Below are 19,537 nucleotides of genomic sequence, written 5' to 3' on the forward strand. Positions count from 1 at the left end.
CAGTGTTCTGATTGTATAATAAAATGTATAGGCACAATCACTTATTTCACAGCAAAGTGAATAGTATTATAAAACAAAGATGAAAGTTTCAGAACAAGGAATGCCAGCTAGCCATCTACTCCATTTCTATAACTGTCCATTAGATCTCAGAAGCCAACCATTGGCTATTAATTATATAAATGGGCAGCTGTAAATACTACAGATAAAATCTGTGTATCTTCGGTTAGGCAGGAGACTAAATGCATATGAAGACTGAATTGTCTTCACCAGATGGCTTCCTTACATTCAGCATACTATCAGATCAGTATGGGAAAGCAAATCTTCTTTATTATTTTTCTGTACTACACCTGTTGTATAAATATATTCTATATTCAAAGGGATTCAAAGCCTAAACCTAACAAATAAGAACTGCAAGGCGCACGCAAACAAAAATTGAAACTACAAAGATTCTCTATTACAGTGTTTTCCTTTCATTCTGTTTTTTGTTGATCATCTGAAAATGTTTCTGTTCACACAGAACTCAAAATAAAGGGCACCACATTCAGATCCCCCTCTCATCAAATCAACGTACATGAAGACACAAAACAAATTCAAATATTGATAAGGAAACAACAAAAGCTTTTCCCTACTTCAGTGTTCCCTGTTTCTAATTTCAGTTTTCTGGCAGTTCCACACATCACATATGCCAGGCAAAGCATTTCAGCCTTTGTCAATGATTGGATTACTCTATGATCTATTTAGTAGAATGGACACAAATGTCTGCCTAAGAACAAAAAAATTGCTTTTTCTTTGTGAAGCACAGCTGATGCAGACTACTGTAATTATTGCTTAGAGCTTAGATAACAGCACAATATCGTAACATTTTTTTATGTTTAAAACAGAAGCAATGCTATTCTCTTCATAAATCTAACAACTATTAAACTGTTGCAAAGAAGAAAATAGGAAGGCTGTGACTTTTGTGTGTACGTATATTTACATATACATACACACATTACATACAAAAAAATACTCCAGTAATATAAAGTGATGGAAAGAGAAAGGAAGAAATGTGGAAAACACGCAAATAAAATAAAATTTGGAACTGTGTAGATTTCCATAGACATTGGATTAATAAAAGAAAGTAACAACAGATGAATGTGTTTAGATTTTAAAAACCTCTTAACAATTCTCATGTATTTAAGCATTTCCTCCTAATTTTACCCACACCTTAGAACAATGCTCACCTGATGAACAGGCATCCAGAAAGACAAGAATATGCAGCTGGCTTTCCAAGTCAATGAGATATCAAAAACCTGCTTTTGTACTCACACACGAAGCACTCTGCCACTCTCTTTGTAAAAATATAAGATGGCTAAATCATAACCAACACCATACAATATTTTTCTAGCTCTTTATAAATACAGCTGTCTTTTCCAATACATCAATATCTATTTTGCACCCGTGATGATTCTGTGTACTTTTGAGTACTTTGTAAATGTTTCATTAGCTGTTATTTTTAAAGCTGCTTGAAAGCGTAGAATTCTAAAAACAAGCATATAAGGTAAGCTAAGTAGTAAAATGTTTTAAAGTGCTCTTTAATGGATCCTCCTTTACAATTTGAACAGCAACTTTTCATATCTGACATAAAATCCATAGATATAAATCACATTAGAGGGTTATTCTTTCCCCATTATCAATCTCTGTCTCTTTATGGAACATTAAAGTCACATTTGACCTTAAAACATGATAAAATGGAAATCAAACTAGAATGTTTTGTAAAAGGTATAATGAACTTGTACCTCTCTATTAAAAAAGTCTCTTTACAGTGTGATCTTGAACACATCGCTCATTAAACACCAAAAATTTTCAGAGTGTAGGTGTGACATTCAGAAGAAGGGAAAACGATATTTTGTTGTCCTGACAACCGTCATGAAAACAGAATCAGTCTGATACAAAACTGAAATGTATATCCATGTGAATGTGAATCCATTTTTCAGCAAATTCATTATTTAATATAAATAAAAAATCGTTACTACCCACTAGAACAGAAAGAATCCCAATACACAGCAATCCCATATAACTATCACATCAATCCAGGACGGACTCAACAAACAACAGCAGAAAGAGGCCACCCCAGTTATCTGGCATTCACAGTTACCAATGTTAAGACCTCAGTTTTGCGAGAACATGGTTTATCAGGTTACAACATCCGAGAATTCCTAAGGATTTTGTTCTATTGTATTTATTATTTTAGGAACTATAGAGAGAAACCCAAAATTTTACTGGCAAAGAAAAATTAATCTGAAGTGAGTTCTAGAACCTCCATCCTCACTCCAAGTTCAATGGCTGTTGCTGACCTATTCTTCACAGTATCAAATAATCTTCTTTATTTTGCTACTCACATAACCTGATTTGCAGAATTATCCTTTCCCTGGTATCCTTCAATAGATCTCTTTGATTACACTGAGTGACTTCTCAGTTGTTCAGTGGTTCCTACTCCCTATATACGCCAAACATACAAAACAAATTTAAAAAAATAGCATAGAATCATTTGAGTTGGAAGGGACATTTAAAGGCCATCTACTCATACTCCCCTGCATTGAACAGGGACACCTACAGCTAGATCAGGGTGCTCAGAACCCAGCCCAGCATGACCATAAATACCTCCATTTAAGAGGTGGCATCCTCTGGATATGCTCCAACAGGTCCACATCTCTCCTGTACTGACAGCTCCACACCTGTACGCAGTACCCCTGGTGAGGTCTCACCAGCGCGGAGTAGAGGGGCAGGATTACCTCCCTCAACCTGCTGGCCATGCTTCTTTTGATGCAGACCAGGGTGCAGTTGGCCATATGGGCTCTGAAGGCACATTATTGGATCATGTCCAGCTTGCCATTCACTAGTACCTCCATGGGTTTTTTGCAGGGCAGAGCTTAATACTTTCATTTCCCAGCCTGTACCAGTGGTCCAGGTGCAGGATCTTGTGGCTGGATTTGTTGAACCTCATGAGGTTCAGAAGAGCCCACTGCTCAAACCTGTCTAGGTCTCACAGGATGACCAGTCACACTGGACTGTTCAGAAGTCACTACAAAATCTCCCTGTTTCTCTGCTGCATTTTTTCATTTTCAGATGCTTCCAGCTTCATCCTATTAGCTACCACCTGGCATACAAAACCACCAAATCCTAACAATTTAACAATTTAATTAAAATAAAAATTCAGGTTGATTTCATTTGTGCATTACTAAAACACAGTTTCAATTATTTTTTATTATTTGATCTCTTAAACTGGCAATATGCATCTTGTCAAGCTTCAATATGCTTTTACAATTAGATACATGGTTGCATGCACATGAATTAACAGACCACCCTTCCACTACTTCTATGGCAACACTACCTTGGTTATGAGGAAAACTGCTAAGTCACACTCAGAATGAAATAAAAAATGCTGAAAGAAAAATGTATTTCATATATCCCCTCCATCAGTTATCCATCAATAAAAATAAAAATAAAAAATAAAAATAAAAATAAAAACAAAAATAAAAATAAAATATGGGCTCCTAAAGGTACAGTGGAAGTTATTAGACAGAATTATTTGACACAGTATGGAGCAGAGAGAAGTTTTGTACTCGTTCATCCAGGATTGAACATGAACCTTGTCTTATGTGCCATTAGAAAAACATGTTTTTTCCTCTTTCCTATTCTCTTCAGAGAACAGACTAAAGGCTATTAGTGAAGGCTTATTTTTGAGGAACAATAATTCTAAGAGAGCACAAGGTCATCCAAAAGACGAGTTACAGATACAAAAATAAAATACATTCTGTATGCAGAATATTACAAAATAAGGACAAAGTGAATTAGTTTATGCTGCCAGTCTGTATTTCACTGAAGCAGTGACCATTTCTGGAGCATTCAGAACAGTTTTATCTTTGATCTTTATAAAGATGTCAAATCCAAAAATAAAGGATTTCCTTTGCATGGTAATATTTGCATACACAACACTGCAGTCCCAAAATTATGTGACAATTTCTACATGCTATGTTCTATTTTAATAGTGTAAGTTGTTTAAAATCAGTATTGTACTTAAAAATTCAGATCACTAAACACTGAGAGATGTCAATTCCTTTGTCTAATTTGGCTGAAATCAACTTGCTCTGTGAACAACCTGTCTCAGAGGGTATCCCTTAAGAGGAAAAGTCATCCACAAGATAATGTGGATGACTCTTGCCACTAATGCAAATTCCCTACAAATAAGGATATTTTAGTAAATGAAGGAGCTTCTCAATCCTCCGCTTTCAAAGATCTTTGCACTTGACCTCTGACCTGAAGTTTAAAGTCTGGACTAAAAATGCTACCTTGGGAAATCTTACAAAGACTCCTGAATAAGACTTAGAAAAATGAAAGCTTAAAACCTCAACAGCGAACAAAAGTCAACCAATGACAACGTCTGACAGCCACCGTCAATTCTGAAGTGATGCCTCTGTCATCCAACGACTCAAAGTATTGATTTCTCTCAGCATGAAAAAAGCTTAAGCCAATGAAATAGATATAGCATCATCCCCCCGATAATAGCCATCAAGGTTAACACCAGCAGAACACTTATCAAAGTATCTCTTCTATTTCTTCTTGTTTTAATGGACTGAACACAATGCAATGGCTTCTCATCTCAGCAAACCTATAGTTTTTCAAACCTTATTTATCTACTTTTCCAGTCTCTTATCTGATTTGAAGATAAAAAAGAATCTGAATCTAAATCAATTGCTTCCAATATAAATACAGAGAAAACAACAACAACATTTATATATATATATATATATAATGTGTTTTTGTAGACATTCCGGGGGGGCGGGGGGGGGGGAAGAAGAAATCAACATGCCAAACATTCCTGAAGGAAAAAAAAATATAAACATGCATTTAAAAATTGCAAGATGGAAAAAAATACAGTTGGCTTAAATCACACTAAAAAACCTGGTAATACTATGGTCATGACCAGAAGAAAAAAAAACCTACCACAGTCAGTTAATTTAGGTTAGTGATTAGAGAGAAAGACAAGGATCTCAAGAGACATCTGGTTTTAATCTGCTCTGAGTCAACAGCTTTATTTTCTACCTTTAAGTCTCACACTATTAAGCCTTAGTAAACCCAACCAAACACTAGGCAACAGCAATTTTATCAAAATTGCGTCTTAAATTGAACCCTATTTAATAGAGTAGGTAAATGAACCAAACTAACAAGAACTCAACTGACAATAAATGAAGAGCAAAGAGACATAACATCAGTTTTATTCTGCAAGATGGATTTGTAACATATGCATTTTCCTTTTTTTCTTTCTTTTTTAATTTTTATGTTCAATTGAGAACATTCTTTGTTCTACAGTGACACCGTTAAATCACAGTCAAAGACAAAACTTTACAGAAATGAGCAAGAGATCTTACTTCTTGGCAAAAACTGGATTTTCAATATATCCTACATTACTTTAGCATTCTAATTCTCTCTGCATCACTGCTAACCATTCTCATAAGTAACATACCAAGACAAATGTTCTTTTTTAACACAGGAAGCCATCCTTATAATACATATGTATAGATGCTTTGCATGCAAGTCTCAAAGCACACAGTAAAACAGACACAGTCCACTCTCTGTTGTCTGCAAATCCAGTTTACATATGTACGCTCTTCATATTGCACTTATTTTAAAAACAGGCCAAGATGCTACTATTGGGTAGTACTTGAGACCCCTTGGGTCATCTTCCAACTGCAAAGCATTTGCCTGCAACCATCAGATGAAGACACGTGAGCTATTTAAAAGTGCCAGAAGGTTGACACAGACTTCTAAAGGTGTAGTTGACACTGGCTTAAGAAAATGTGGCAACATACTTTCAACACTTCCTGGCTTTTCATTGTGTTCAAACTAAAGCACAGAAAAAAAAAAAAAGAAAAAAAAAAAATCCTTAATTGTGACTACTTTCTCTCCAATTGCATTGTTCTACTGAGGCACAGTGAAGACCTTCGATATCTTAAAGTCAGGAAACAAAGTAGTCCCATTATTTTGGCCCCAGCAGCCAAGTATTTACTACTCAATGATTCTGATTTCCAAACAGCCCTCTACTAACATAACTCTTCTACAAATTGCAGCACTAAAACCTGGCACAAGAGAGAAGAAATTATTCAAAAACTTAAGCAAAGTCAACCTCTGACATTACAAAGAACAGAAAAAATATCAGCCAGAACAATGCAAGTAGCAAGTAATAAGCTAAAATACCATCTGGAAGCTCACTACAGAATACTTTGTCCTATTTTGATCTCTAAGCACAGCGTCACCCTCTGTCTATAACAAAGTAAAAATCTGTGTGTGATATGATTACTTAGTTTCCACAGCTATCAAAGACACAGTTATATTAAATACTACTATAGTTAAATACTTATGGCTTATGTTAGCTGTTTCAACTTTTACCTGACAAGACCATGCATCCCTATGTAGGACTCAACAAATTTCAGACAACAAGATATGAGGCGTAATAGTTTCCTATCTTGCTGTGTCTACTTGCATGTCAATAACAAATACATCTCTAGTAAACCCTCAGTACTTTCCATACCAAGTTACCTTCAAACCTAACTGGACTCCTTAAAATGTCAACTTTGCTAAACATTTGTAGCTTGTCTTTCTACCTATTTGTTCTGATGACAGAATCTGTTGTTTCTGATAAAAGAATCAAAAGAATGTTTCAAAAATATTACATTATGAATAGTAGCTTAGTACATATCTAAGGCTTTAAGAAAAAATAAAGGAAGAAACACCATTAGAACACAATAAAATCACAGTATACACCAGGACAGTAATCATGGCAGATCATCTATCATTCTACAGGATAGGTATCAACCACAGGAGCTTTAAAAGTGTTCTGCGTCATATTTTTTTTAGAGACCTCAACTATGAAACATTCAGACGTGCACATGAACTCATGACCCAAGAGGTAACCCATCTGTCCCCCACTACCTTCTAACATGCTCACCCCAAGAGCTAATTTAGCAGACTTTATTTCTGGCAGTTCAGGACCTCTTGCTCACACTAGAGAATAATTATCCTGAGCCACTTAAACTGCTATATAGTTTCTCCTCACCTTCACTCCAAGCACTGCAGTAAACTAACACCATTCAGAAATATATCCTTTCAGCAATCAAGTATTTTAAAAGCAGAATATTTTGATTAAGATGATGAAATGGTAAAGATTAAAAGAAATCCAGAAGCAAATGAGAAGGATGATTAAAGATGGCCCTTTTATAGCAGCTGCTCTTTAGAATATTCCCAGCCATTTACCTTGGAAACATGTTAAACGGTCACAATTTCAGCTCCAGCTTAACCTCTGCCTTAACTTAAAGCCTCCTGTCAGATTCCTACAGCATTCAACTATGAAAAGCAAATAATTATATTTTTCTCTGCTGTTCTTTTTTTCAGCAGTCTATTTTTGTACTTCATTTCAACTTGTATATGAGATCGAACACTGGTTGTTGGGTTTGTGTGTGTGTGCATGATTTACACTTATGCACTTATATAACATCATTTTGGACTTTCAGAGGAGAATGAGATAGGTTTGTTTTCTAACTAACATTCATAAAAAGTTCTACCACTTTTCAAAAGCTGACATAGTTGGCTCTAAAAATCATTAGAGGAGGGTAATATAATTTCTCATTTAAAACTAACGTATGATTTTTATTATCCATAAAAAGATAGTGCTGAAGATATTCTGACTATTCAGAACATAAGAAGGCAGTGGATTCTGTTTAATATAGAGGAGTTTGACTTAAAATCCATTCATACAACTCTAGATTCTTAGACTGATAAATTTGGGACAAGGGCTAAAAATGCTCCATAATAACTGCTTTAGCATTTAAATTTTTGTGATCACCTGGCTTAAATGAGAATACCACGACAATGCAAGAATCAGTATTGTAACTAACACAGATGCTACCTGATAATAAGAAATCAAGTACTAATTAACACCTCCCAGTTTCTACTGGAAACACCCTTTGTGCTTTCAGTGTTTAAAAAAAAATGTAACATTAATACCCCATAAATATATTCAGTTACATAGGAAGAACACAGCAGATCCATTTTGTGAGTTTTTCCTGTATTTCTCATTTCAGTATAAATAAAAGAACTTGTAAAATCTCCTACTCCAAGGCTCTAATGTTATTGTCTTATTTTAATTCCGGCTTTGTTTCGGGTTAGCATGAAGTTTTTTGCCTTCTCCCTTTCTACTCATAAACAATATGAAGGCATTTTAATACTGGCCCCAGATAATGATTATCAGCATTTGTTACATACAGCTGAACCCTTTAGATGTTGGTGAAATGGCATAATACAGACTATGCAGCATGACTATGCAAATCCTACTTAAATCGATTTCACTAATTGACTTCAAATCAGCATAAAATAACAACGTTCAAAGATAACATGCTTCAAGCAAGAACAACCATCACACAGAATAAAAAAACAAAAAAACAAACAAAAAAAACCCCACATCATTACCAAGGATTTTAAAACAAGAATCTGGAATTTGATGTGAGTTACAGTTTGCTCGTTAACATTATGGGTAACGAAAAAACATATGTTGACTAATCAAAATCACTAGCTTACACAAAGCATGAACTCAAAGGAAACAAGCTACTAAAATTATATAAAATATTACATGTAGAACTAACACAAAAGACAGTTATTGGACAAATAAAAGAGCCATAAAAATGCATAATAAAAGCATTTTTCATACTTGTGAAGTCTGTTATACACTAGCCAATAATCTAGCTCTGCTTTTAATAGTCCAAATTTCTGAGTAGCTTCAAGCAACTGCCATTTAAAAATTGTTACAGAAATATTCCTTTCTCCGCTATAATACGAAATTTCTTTGCAAAACAGTGTTGGTTCAATGTCAGATTGGTGACACTGCCTTTAAGACTATCAAAAACTAAAATTAAAAATTAAATATTTGAGGTTCCTAGAAGGTAATGCAGAAAAAAAAAAAAAAAGGAACAATATATTTTAAGGTCAGAATATCCAGCTTTCTGTTCCATAAACACCTGATGTGTTCAGGACTAATGACAGGGTAACTTGCCTGTGAGTGGCATATGTAAGATTCTCCCAGAGAAACCACAGGCAAGGAATGGCTTTGTCCCACTGGTGGTAGTGGAGAAAGGCTGCCCCACAGACTGCACCTCATGGGGTGAGAAAGATAGGGCAACTCATGAGGTTTTGCCTGGACAGCTGAGTTTACTACAGTGGGTGCAAACTTAATCCCATATGGGAACCTGTTGAAGCTTGTGGAACCCTGACAGTGTATTACAAACTTATCCAAAATTATGACATAACTGGTTTCATAATTGCCATGCACTCATTTTAACATAATAGCCCATGCAATAATTGAGTATTTTATTTACTTCATCCGTTACCTTTCTAAAAAGTATCTCAGGCAAGAATTAGTAGCCCTACTAAAGATATAAACTAAAATTGCTGTATGGGCATCACATAACTCAGGACGCTATTACAAGACTGAAATCTCATGTTTCTCCAAAGAACAAACATGAGAAAGGATGGAAGAAGTGGGAACATTGCAAGAATCTATTATAAAATCATTGACCATCCTGAGTTGGAAGGGATCCACAAGGATCATTGAGTCCAGCTCCTGGCTCTAAACAGACCACCCAAAATTCAAACCCTTCATCTGAGAGCATTCCAAAAACATTCCTTGAACTCCAGCAGTTTAGTGCAATGACCACCCACTGCCCTGGTGTGCCTACTCTAGCATCTGACCATCCTCTGGTGAAGAATCTTTTCCTGACACCCAACACTACATATCTCAATGCTTGTTTCCTCAGGTCCTGTCATTGTCACCAGAGATCAGTGCTGCTCCTCTGCTCCCTGTGAGGTGCTGTTGTTTGCCATTAAGGCCTCTCCTCAGCCATCTCTCCCCTTGGCTGAACAAACAAAGGGATCTCAGCCACTTCTCACTCATCAGACCTTCATTACCTTAGAGAGCAGCCAAAGGAGAGCTACTGAAACAGTTTTATGTCTGTCTTATATTGTGGAACCCAAATTTCCACACAGTTCTCAAGGAGAAGCTGCATCACCTCTGAGCAGGAAAAAAGGTGGGAAGGAGAAGTGGATGTGAGGAAGTCATTAGGAAACGCAACTTGTACTTTCTATGAAACAGAACAGCAACAATTTGTCATTCCAAACAGTACGACTCTTTAAGGATTGACCCTGGCACTTACAGTAAGACTTCACACTAACAGTGAAATCCAGAGGTCTCTGCAAGTCACTTGGCATCTTCCTCAACAAAACCATCACCTGAAACCTGACTTAACTGACAGAGCTTTCTTTTCATAATCTAGCTGCTCTGCAACATGAAATGATCTTCCATTTACTATCAAGAATTCTGATCAGCATGGTGCTGTTTCCTTTCCTGGAAAGCTGTTTAGGTCTACTCAGAAACTACTACTACTGTTATAAATCACTAACAGCAGTACCATCCACCAGAACTTAACAATTTTTGCACCATACATGTCTCCCCAGTGGACATAAAGCACCATGTTTTACAGGAAAAAAGCCTTGTCACAATTTATTTGTAAAATCCCTTGAACAAGTACTTTCTCTTCACAATCGTCACTCAGAATTATTTCAGCAAAGTAACATTTTGTGTTTAGAATGGTGTATTCTAAATGAAGGATTGAGGATTTTATTAAAGACATATGAATTCTGGAGAAACTATGCCACTTTGTCTTCAATAATATTCAAATAATCAGAAGAGGAAATAATCCATGTGATTAAGAAATAAAAGTAACATTGAAAACATTTTTCTTAAATGCCTTTGGATTCTACATGTGATCTTACCTCCCATGTTGCCACCAAAATTGAGAAGCCAGCTTCGCACATATAAAAAAGTAAACCCGTATCAATCAAACTTTATCATGTAAAATGAGGAGAGTGTTTCAATTGCCAAGATGAGACCAAACATACTACCAGTTGTTTATAAACAAGCTAACAAGTGTATCAATATCTTATATAGATCAACATAAGTAGTCAGTAACTTCAACAGGTCAGGTATGGTATGTCTTTTACGTACATTCTAATGAGGCTTTGGGACTGCACATCTACATGAACACGCTTACTCTCTCTTTGCTTTATTGCAATATCAGCATGTAAGCAGTTGGACTGAATCCATCAGATAAAAAGGAATATTATTCCAAAGCCGTTAGGGTGCAGAGTATTAAAATATGTATGTAGGAGGATGCACACACAACTAATATTCAGCTACATGCAGCACTTCAACAGGTCAGTTAAAAAAAAAAAAAGCATGCTGCAGGTTCGCAAACACGTATACAGTGAATTTTCAAACAAACAACTACACAGTGAGATGACTTCACAAATTTTCTTCTATATTTTCATTTTAAACATCAGTCATTAGGAAAAAAAAAGGACATTTTTACATTAACATCCTGGTACCTATACACAGCAAACTACACTGGCAATTTCAGAACTTCAAAGGTGTCACGTAAAATTCAGTCAAGTTGGTTAAATTTAGCCCAACAACATGAACTCAAGTCAATCATACACAGTATTTGTAGTTCAAGTGCTTTTGCCACACAAAGGAAAGAACTTCAGACGTAGAAATTAAACTGAACTAAAATAGAAGGAAAAATATTCAACATTTTCTTTTTTAAATCCATTGTCATTCTCGCTATAAACAAGATTCTCACATAAAAACTATAAAAGCAAGTGAAATTGTATTTAGGAGAATATCCAAAGCTACTGCCAGAACACTGTCAAATATTTCAAGGCTATAAATGGCAATATATTGGATGAAAAGTTAACACCCATTTAGCAAGCAGATGCATATTTCATCCTTAATGAAGGCCTGAAAAGAAGAGTTCACTTTATTCTGGATGCAGGTATCAAAGCAGATTTCACAAAGCAACACAGGCGCATCATCTAAGGATCTTTTTCACATTAAGAATCCTATTAGAAGGAAAACACTAAAAGGTAATTGAATTTCCCTCAGTTATCTTCATCTCTGTCAGCTCCTGCTACAATAACTTACTCTCCAGAGCAGAGATAACTCAATTCTGTCCAGCAAGCATATGTTATGAATCTCCAAAGCAAACTTGTCTAAATCATTCCGGTCCTCTATCAAGGTTGGCTGTGGATATGAACTCTGACAGAAAGCAAACAAATTTATTTTTATCTTTTCAATAATTCACTTCCCTGTGCCTTGATGGAAGAATCTAAAGGCACAAATGCTCTCAGTAATTCCGGAATTATAAGGACTGTTTGGAAATATTTTATATGGAGCTCAGTGCTATTACAAATTGTTTGATTCACCATTCTGTTTTAGCAGAAACAAAGAATGACGCAGAATGTCACAGTACTTTCAGTTTCCTGAAGGAATATAACTAGAAATGCTGTATTTGCCTTTCTGTCCCCCACCCCCATGAGGGTTTGAACATTCAAATTTTCACCTTAACTTTCTGAATAACAGCAACAAAAGTATACTCAAAAAATCTATTTCAGTAAGCTCTTAAAAAACATCAGTAAGTGCAAACTCTTCAATGATGTGAGCAAACTATATTCAGTTAACACATCATTAAAACTTAAGGAAGATAAAATCTTGATCAACATCACAAGAAAAAGCAAAACATAAAGCAGAGAGAAGAAGGATAAATAGCAAGAGTCAGAACAGTTAGTTGTCAAAAGAGGTGGAGAGAACAGAAATTAAGAATAAGGTTCTAGTCAAATTTTAATATTAGTTGTACAGTTCTTATCAGTTGCTGCTGGTTTCAGGTTGCATAATATAAACGTTAAAAAAAAAAAAGAAAAAAAAAAAAAGAACCCTTAAGAATGAGTGAATAATGAAGTGAAAAAGAGGTTGTTGCTGATAATAATTTATTCAGATTTGTAAAATCATGAAAAAGCTGTGAGAAAGTGGAGTGGGCTCCTGGAAGACCAAGTCATCCCAGTAAACTAAACAGTACAGAAGCTTCAGCGTATGTAAAAGAAATCTAGGAGAGTACCTGATTTTAGATATAAAATGATGGGCTCTGAGTTCATCTTTATCTTCACTCCTCCTTTATAGCAATAATAAGATTTCAGTATCATGAGACAGTTTTATAAAAACACCAGAAAGTGCAAAAAAATATGAAATGCTGTGTGTCATTTTGGGTCTTCTACCAGACAATACAAAAGAACTGAAAAACGTTTTAGAATCACTGGCATAGATGAAATAACAATGTAACACTAAGTTTTTAAAGGTTGAGAAGAAAAAGATGACTTTGGAGAATTCTGTTCATCATGTGATACATAGGCAAATTTGTGTGAATATGTTCTACATGTAATTATAGATTGGATGGAGAGAGTCACTGAGAACCAACAAGCCAAAGAGAGGGCAAGTGCATGCTGAAGTGGTAGTACATGAAAGTTTCCCAAGGGGCTGGTAAACTTTTGGGGCAAGCAATCCTGTTGAATTGGAAAAAAACTATCAATTCAGAATACCACAGGTCTGCTGAATCTGTATGCCACGACTGGTACATACTAGTTCCAGTAGCAGGTTGTACTACTCAGACAACACTGAAGAGAGATGGATGGTCTGTGCAGATAGCATTACAGGTTTATGTGTTTTATAAGGATATATACATTATGTATCATCATATATATGAGTATATATGATAAAGCAAAGGAATACTTGAACTTCATCCCTGAAGCCAGTGACATGCCATTAACACTTGTAGTATACAGTTGGAGTCAGCTTTCCAACTATTTTACTCCAACAATAAATGTGTAAGTGATGGGGCTGCGTGAAGTCCTCAGCTCTTTGCAAATAGCTTTATTCTGTAAACAACAACAGCAGAGTGAACAGAAATATCGGTTGTCTGCCTCCACATCAGCTATTATCCCTACAAAGGAAAAGGCATTTTGTAACAAAAGTAAGAAACTAGGAGGACAGTAAGATTTGCAGGTAATTCAGTGAACTTCTTTGCTACAGTATGTTGCCACAACAAAGTCTACATGAATTTATTGTACAAATAGGGAAATTATCCCTTAAAGGGTACAGAGCACAAGGCTGTTATTACTGGCACAGCAAGAATCAGAAGCTGCTGAACGGCTCAAGTGTGAAAGTGTATTCAGGAAAAATGCTCCTATGTTTTGCACTTTTAATAAACTCCTCCTTAAGTATCAACTGTTTGAGATAGGATAACAGGCTCAATTGAGCGCATTTATTCTTGCACATGTTCCAGCAGAATATTCTTCCAAGAACAGACACGGAGCAGAACTACTACAGTATGCACACATCATTTTAGACAAACTTCAAAGAATAAAATTCGTTCGGACTAGCAAAACTAAGATGTGATAAACAATACATAAGTATAAATAAGATCAGCTGGAGAACAAAAAGACTGCTGAAGTCAAAAGATAACAACAAAGAAAAATATGCTAAACACATAACAGGAAATTTAAAGAACTTTACAGTAGAGCAGAGTGCACAAGTCCAATCTACCAACAGGAATAGCAAGTAAAAACACTCACAGGTATTATGATCCTCAAGATTTCTTTGTGACCTTGTCAGCACCAGCATCAAAATTGTTTTAACATAATTTATTTCTGTTTAGATGGAACCAATCTCTGATAAAGCATACAGGAGAAATATATACTGGCACCTGTGTTTCTTCTGGAAAGCTGAACAAAACCTAATGCTGCTGTTTAGAATGTATGTAAGTAATGCAGGTTACCTTTGGACAGATGTTTTAGAAGAAATTCTACAATCAGGCACAACAGGATATCTGCTTCGTTAATGCCAGAAATGTATACTCTATATACATTTGTATTGCTTAGGTATGAGCATTTTAGAATCACCGCCTGGCTTGAGCTTCCATAATGTCTGTACATGAATAATAAATAAGGTAAACACTACTGATTTATTTTTCATGAATGGATGAGAACAACAACATTCCTGATGGAAACATCTAATTTGAAGCTAGCCAGTTTAGCTTCATATCATGAGCATAAAAGGATACAGACAAACATCGAAAACGTTTTTTTAGACAGCACAAAAGCCTGTATAAAAAGATATGATATTACGTACTTCAAAGGAAATGTATGCCTCAAAACAAAAAGCTTTTTAGGAGACCAAAAGCGCTGGAATAATTGAACTGCAGAGAAAGTAAGGCTGTAAGAAAATGTTAGTCTTCACGAAGTCTGTTCAAACAAGGAAAATAGAAAAATATGTCAAACTACAGCATGTTAGGCTTAAAAAGAGAAAGAAGCAGGCCAAAAGAGTTAGAGGAATGCTTGTGTAAAGGCACGAAAGGCAGTAATGAATTATTTCTCAAATAAAACAGTAAGCCTGCTAAGGTATCTGTAGAGCTAAATAGATGATCAAAGAATAAAAGGAGCTCTTGGAACACAAGGCCACCACAAAGATCTGCTAGTACAGGAATTACATCAGACAATCAGCAAGTGACCAACTGTCACTTGCTAGACAGTATTCACCCAGACAATGCAGAAGAACATGGGTGTGAAAGCAGCCGAGCCATTAGCTACAGCTTCCTTCTTCACATTGCCTCAGTGCCAGAAAAATTAAACGTGCCAAATGGATTCCAGAGGACAGCAGGGAACTACAAGATAGTAACTCTGAAATCTATAAAAGACAAATCGGTGGATGTGTTTAAAAAGGCAAACAATGAAATAAACACGTTGCCAAGAGTCATCATGGCTTTTGTGTAAAGGGGAGTCACGCTTCATTACATTTCCTTGAATGAGTCACAGGGGATGCTGACAAGAAAGATCCAATTCATAAAGTATACTGCTTGAATGCCAAGAAGATATTTAAAGAAAGTCAAGGTAAAGTAGAAGGAACACCCTTATGTGGATTAAAAACAAACAAACACCTTACTAAAACATAGGAAACAAACAAACAACAAAAAAAAAAAGAACAGTTTTCAAAGAGCAGGGAAATCACCAGTTGAATCCCACTGCATCATTAATCACATTTAGAAATGTCGGGAGAGTGAAAGAGGTGCCAAATTTTCCTGACAGTTCTAAATAATTCTGGGTAGTGAGAACAAGAACCAAACATAAAAAATGCTAATATAGTGACATTGAGAAAGAACAATACATGAAATCCATGCAGATAGTTGTCTAAAATGTGACTCCTGCCATTTGGTAGAACTGAGGTAACATTCTTAGACAATTGCACTGTTCTTAACACTAAGTATCCGCTATTCAACACTGTTAGAAACAAGATACTGAGTCTGATGGACTTTCAGCCCAGCCCACTACAGATACTCTACAGTGTAAAGACACAATTCATCTGCGAAGTAGAAGAGGAAAATTATTAACGCAGATTAATAAAAAAAGGCATAGAATTTCCAAATGGACTGTATTAACATCATAAATGACTTTGGATTTTCAGTGCCCTAAGCAAAGCCATTCAAAGCTTGTTGCCAAACTTTCCTACTCCAGAAAACTGACACAATCTTTGATTCTAAAATGTGCTAATAAGATGTCGGCTATTTGAGCAATTCCCATAACAAGTCAGACTTCACAAAGAATGATCTGTGATAAGTGGAACATATGTGTGCAAAACCTGCACACGTTAGTAAGAGAACAGTCATACATAATTGTGTGCTTGTTTTCCAAACACTACCTCCCGAAGTAACTTACTACGTCACTGCTGAGGAAAAAATGTTACACAATATAGATTAAATTTTACCCCTTTCTTACAAAGTATAATTTTACTCTGAGAATTACCTTCATTCAAAAAATTTAAATAAAAAGTTTGAAATTGACTTTTAAAATTTGTAATTAAAAAACAAAAACAACAAATGGAAACCATTTCTAATAAAATACTGCTTAGACATTGTTTATGTTCACAAGTCTTTAAGGCATGTGACAGTGGTTACTCTGGATTTTGTGTGGTATCTATCTAGCAAGGCAATTACTTTAAAGAGACCTGTCAGACTTTTAATTAAATATCTCAGAATAAAAGTTTTTTAGAAAAGGAAAAGAAAAGCAACAGTTAAAATGCACAGCTGCAGCAAAAGATAAGTTCAAAAGGAATCATAGAATGGCCTGAGTTGAAAAGGACCACATGATCATCCAGTTTCAACCCCCCTGCCATGTTGCAGGGCCACCAACCACCAGACCAGGCTTCCCAGAGTCACATCCAGCCTGGCCTTGAATGCCTCCAGAGATGGGGCATCCACAACCCCCTTGGGCAACCTGTTCCAGTGCATCACCACCCTCTGTGTGAAAAACTTCCTCCTGATCTCTAACCTAAACCTCAAAAGCCAGAAAAAAAGCAGAATAGATGGCCTTGTAGGTCCTTTCCTACCTTGCGATTCTATGGTTTCATTCTTTCTTTTTTAACAGATGCCACAGCTGAATTAGAAATATTCAATTAGTTAAATAATTTCTATCAACCCATTTCTACTATTTAACTATTCTTTTAAAATGTTAAGCAAAACAAACAATTCCTATAAAAACTGAAATGCTTGTAAAGTGCTAAAAAGAATTAACCGCAGATGTTCATTCTTGCTAAGCTGAATAAATACGTACCTTCTACATTTTTAACATTCACTAAGCAGTAAAATAACACAACTCAGCTTAATTTAATGTCTCTTCACAGACTCTTCACGTCTCACAGAGTTTGCACTATTTGCCAAAAATATCCAAAAAACTGTAAAGGAAGCAACATCATTTCTTGCAAATAGAGCAGTTCTAAAATATGTTTCCGTTTCAAGCTGCTTCAGAAACAAAAATATCTTTGATACTACTAAGACATATTGCATCGTATCCTGATTTAAATGTGGGGTAAAACAAAAAAGATATGTCAGCATAATAGTGCAAACTTTCATTCTTTCTCTTCTCATCCCTTATTAAAACATGCTGTAAAAGAAACCACTTGCTTTTATAATCAAGCAATACTTTATCCTCAGTTCTCAGAGCACAGGAAACATGTTATGATGTTCAAGTGCAAAAAGAATTTCTCAGTACATTGTGTTTTGAAACAAAAAAAAAAAAAAAAAAAAAAAGAAAAACTCCCATTCTCATGAATAGGAGAAATTTAAGTTTTCCAGTTTGGAACTTGCCAACATGTTGCAGCAGCGCAAGAACGGTTAATCCTGTGATAAAAGAAAAAATCTTCCATGCTCAGCACTGTTGAAGAGTTTCCAGTTTTTATATTACCTTAAAAACATGTTCAAAAATTCAAGTAAAAATTAGTCTTCCTTCTACACCAGATGGTAGTATAATGCCTAACTTATTCAGTGCAAAGGGTAGTGCTTGTTTAAAAATATGTTTAAGATAGAGTTAAGCCCAATTAGAAAGAAATCCATAATGCTGTATTTTTGTGCAAGGATACATCTGTAATTCCTTAAGGTTCTGAAAATCAAGCGTGGTAACTTTTGGTTACATTACTACAGGAAGCCTCCAAGTAGCCTATTATCTTCATAAGTTCTGTAAAGATTCATTGCTGATAATGCACCCTAGTAGACAGAATACCAATTAAAAGCATTCCAATATTATTTTTCTATTGAACAAGGTCACTGCCATTAAGTGTGTTGAATAGCTCTTCATATAAAATGATGTTGCAAGAGTCGCAAAAAAGGTATTTGATACATGAGCTTTGTAACAAAAAAGCCTTTATTAAAAACATGAGAAAATTTCATGAAGAATAGGGACCCAGTCAAGGATTAAAACTTTCTTTGCCAGAGGAACTACTTGCTACATATAGAACTATCTACCATATACAGAATTTATAAATATATCAAGTACATTTTCATAATTCCTTAAGCATCTCTCAAACATTGAATCGGTTGTTCTGCCACAACTGATTTGTAATAATTCATTACTTCCTCTGATAATCTTACATTTAACTCTTAGTACAACAAAGGGGAAAAGGTGCAGGACACACAAGATTACCAATCAATTGAAACACTGCGTGTTGTTTTCTGAAAGGAGAAGAAAAAAAAGCCAGATGGCTCCAACCAAGTCCCTAACAGAGCACTTCCCATGCCTGGCATCTTACCTCTGTCAAGGCAATACGTGCACTGAGATTCTTTTCTCAGCATGAGCCATAAAGTAAAACATTCAGTTTATTACAGCTAAACCACAGTCTATAAATTGATACTGAATAAGAATTCAAACTATGAGGAAAAGCGTAACTCTTCCGCATGAAAAAATATAACTGAACAGAAAAAGGCAACAAATTTTACAGCAGCTGGAAATGCTAGATTTAATTATTGAAGAGAAATCATGCAGAGAAGCTAGCCGCCTAGAATGATTTATAACAAATGTAAAGGGAAAGTCATGTGAAATTCTCAGTTAATCAACAGAAATGACCAATAACAATTAGACTAACACTTAATATTTCTACAGACAATGAAAATTTGAAGTAAAACTAAGCAGTGAAGAAGACAGTGCCAGACAATATTTGAAAACAGAGACTTTGAGGAGGTAGGTTAGTTTGTAAATTACAAAATCAGTTCAATTTTACTGAAAAGATCACCAAAGTTGT

At 35.4% G+C, this 19,537-nt stretch overlaps 1 protein-coding gene across 6 annotated transcripts in view; it reads right to left on the bottom strand.

The window, feature by feature from the left end:
• The window catches only part of LRBA (LPS responsive beige-like anchor protein), a 344,265-nt gene that overhangs the window by 205,546 nt on the left and 119,182 nt on the right, over positions 1-19,537 (bottom strand). The gene's annotated exons all lie outside the window — the stretch shown is intronic.

Source organism: Coturnix japonica, chromosome 4 (assembly GCF_054131305.1).
Source record: "Coturnix japonica strain WE chromosome 4, WE-NBRP24, whole genome shotgun sequence".
NCBI lineage: Eukaryota > Metazoa > Chordata > Aves > Galliformes > Phasianidae > Coturnix > Coturnix japonica.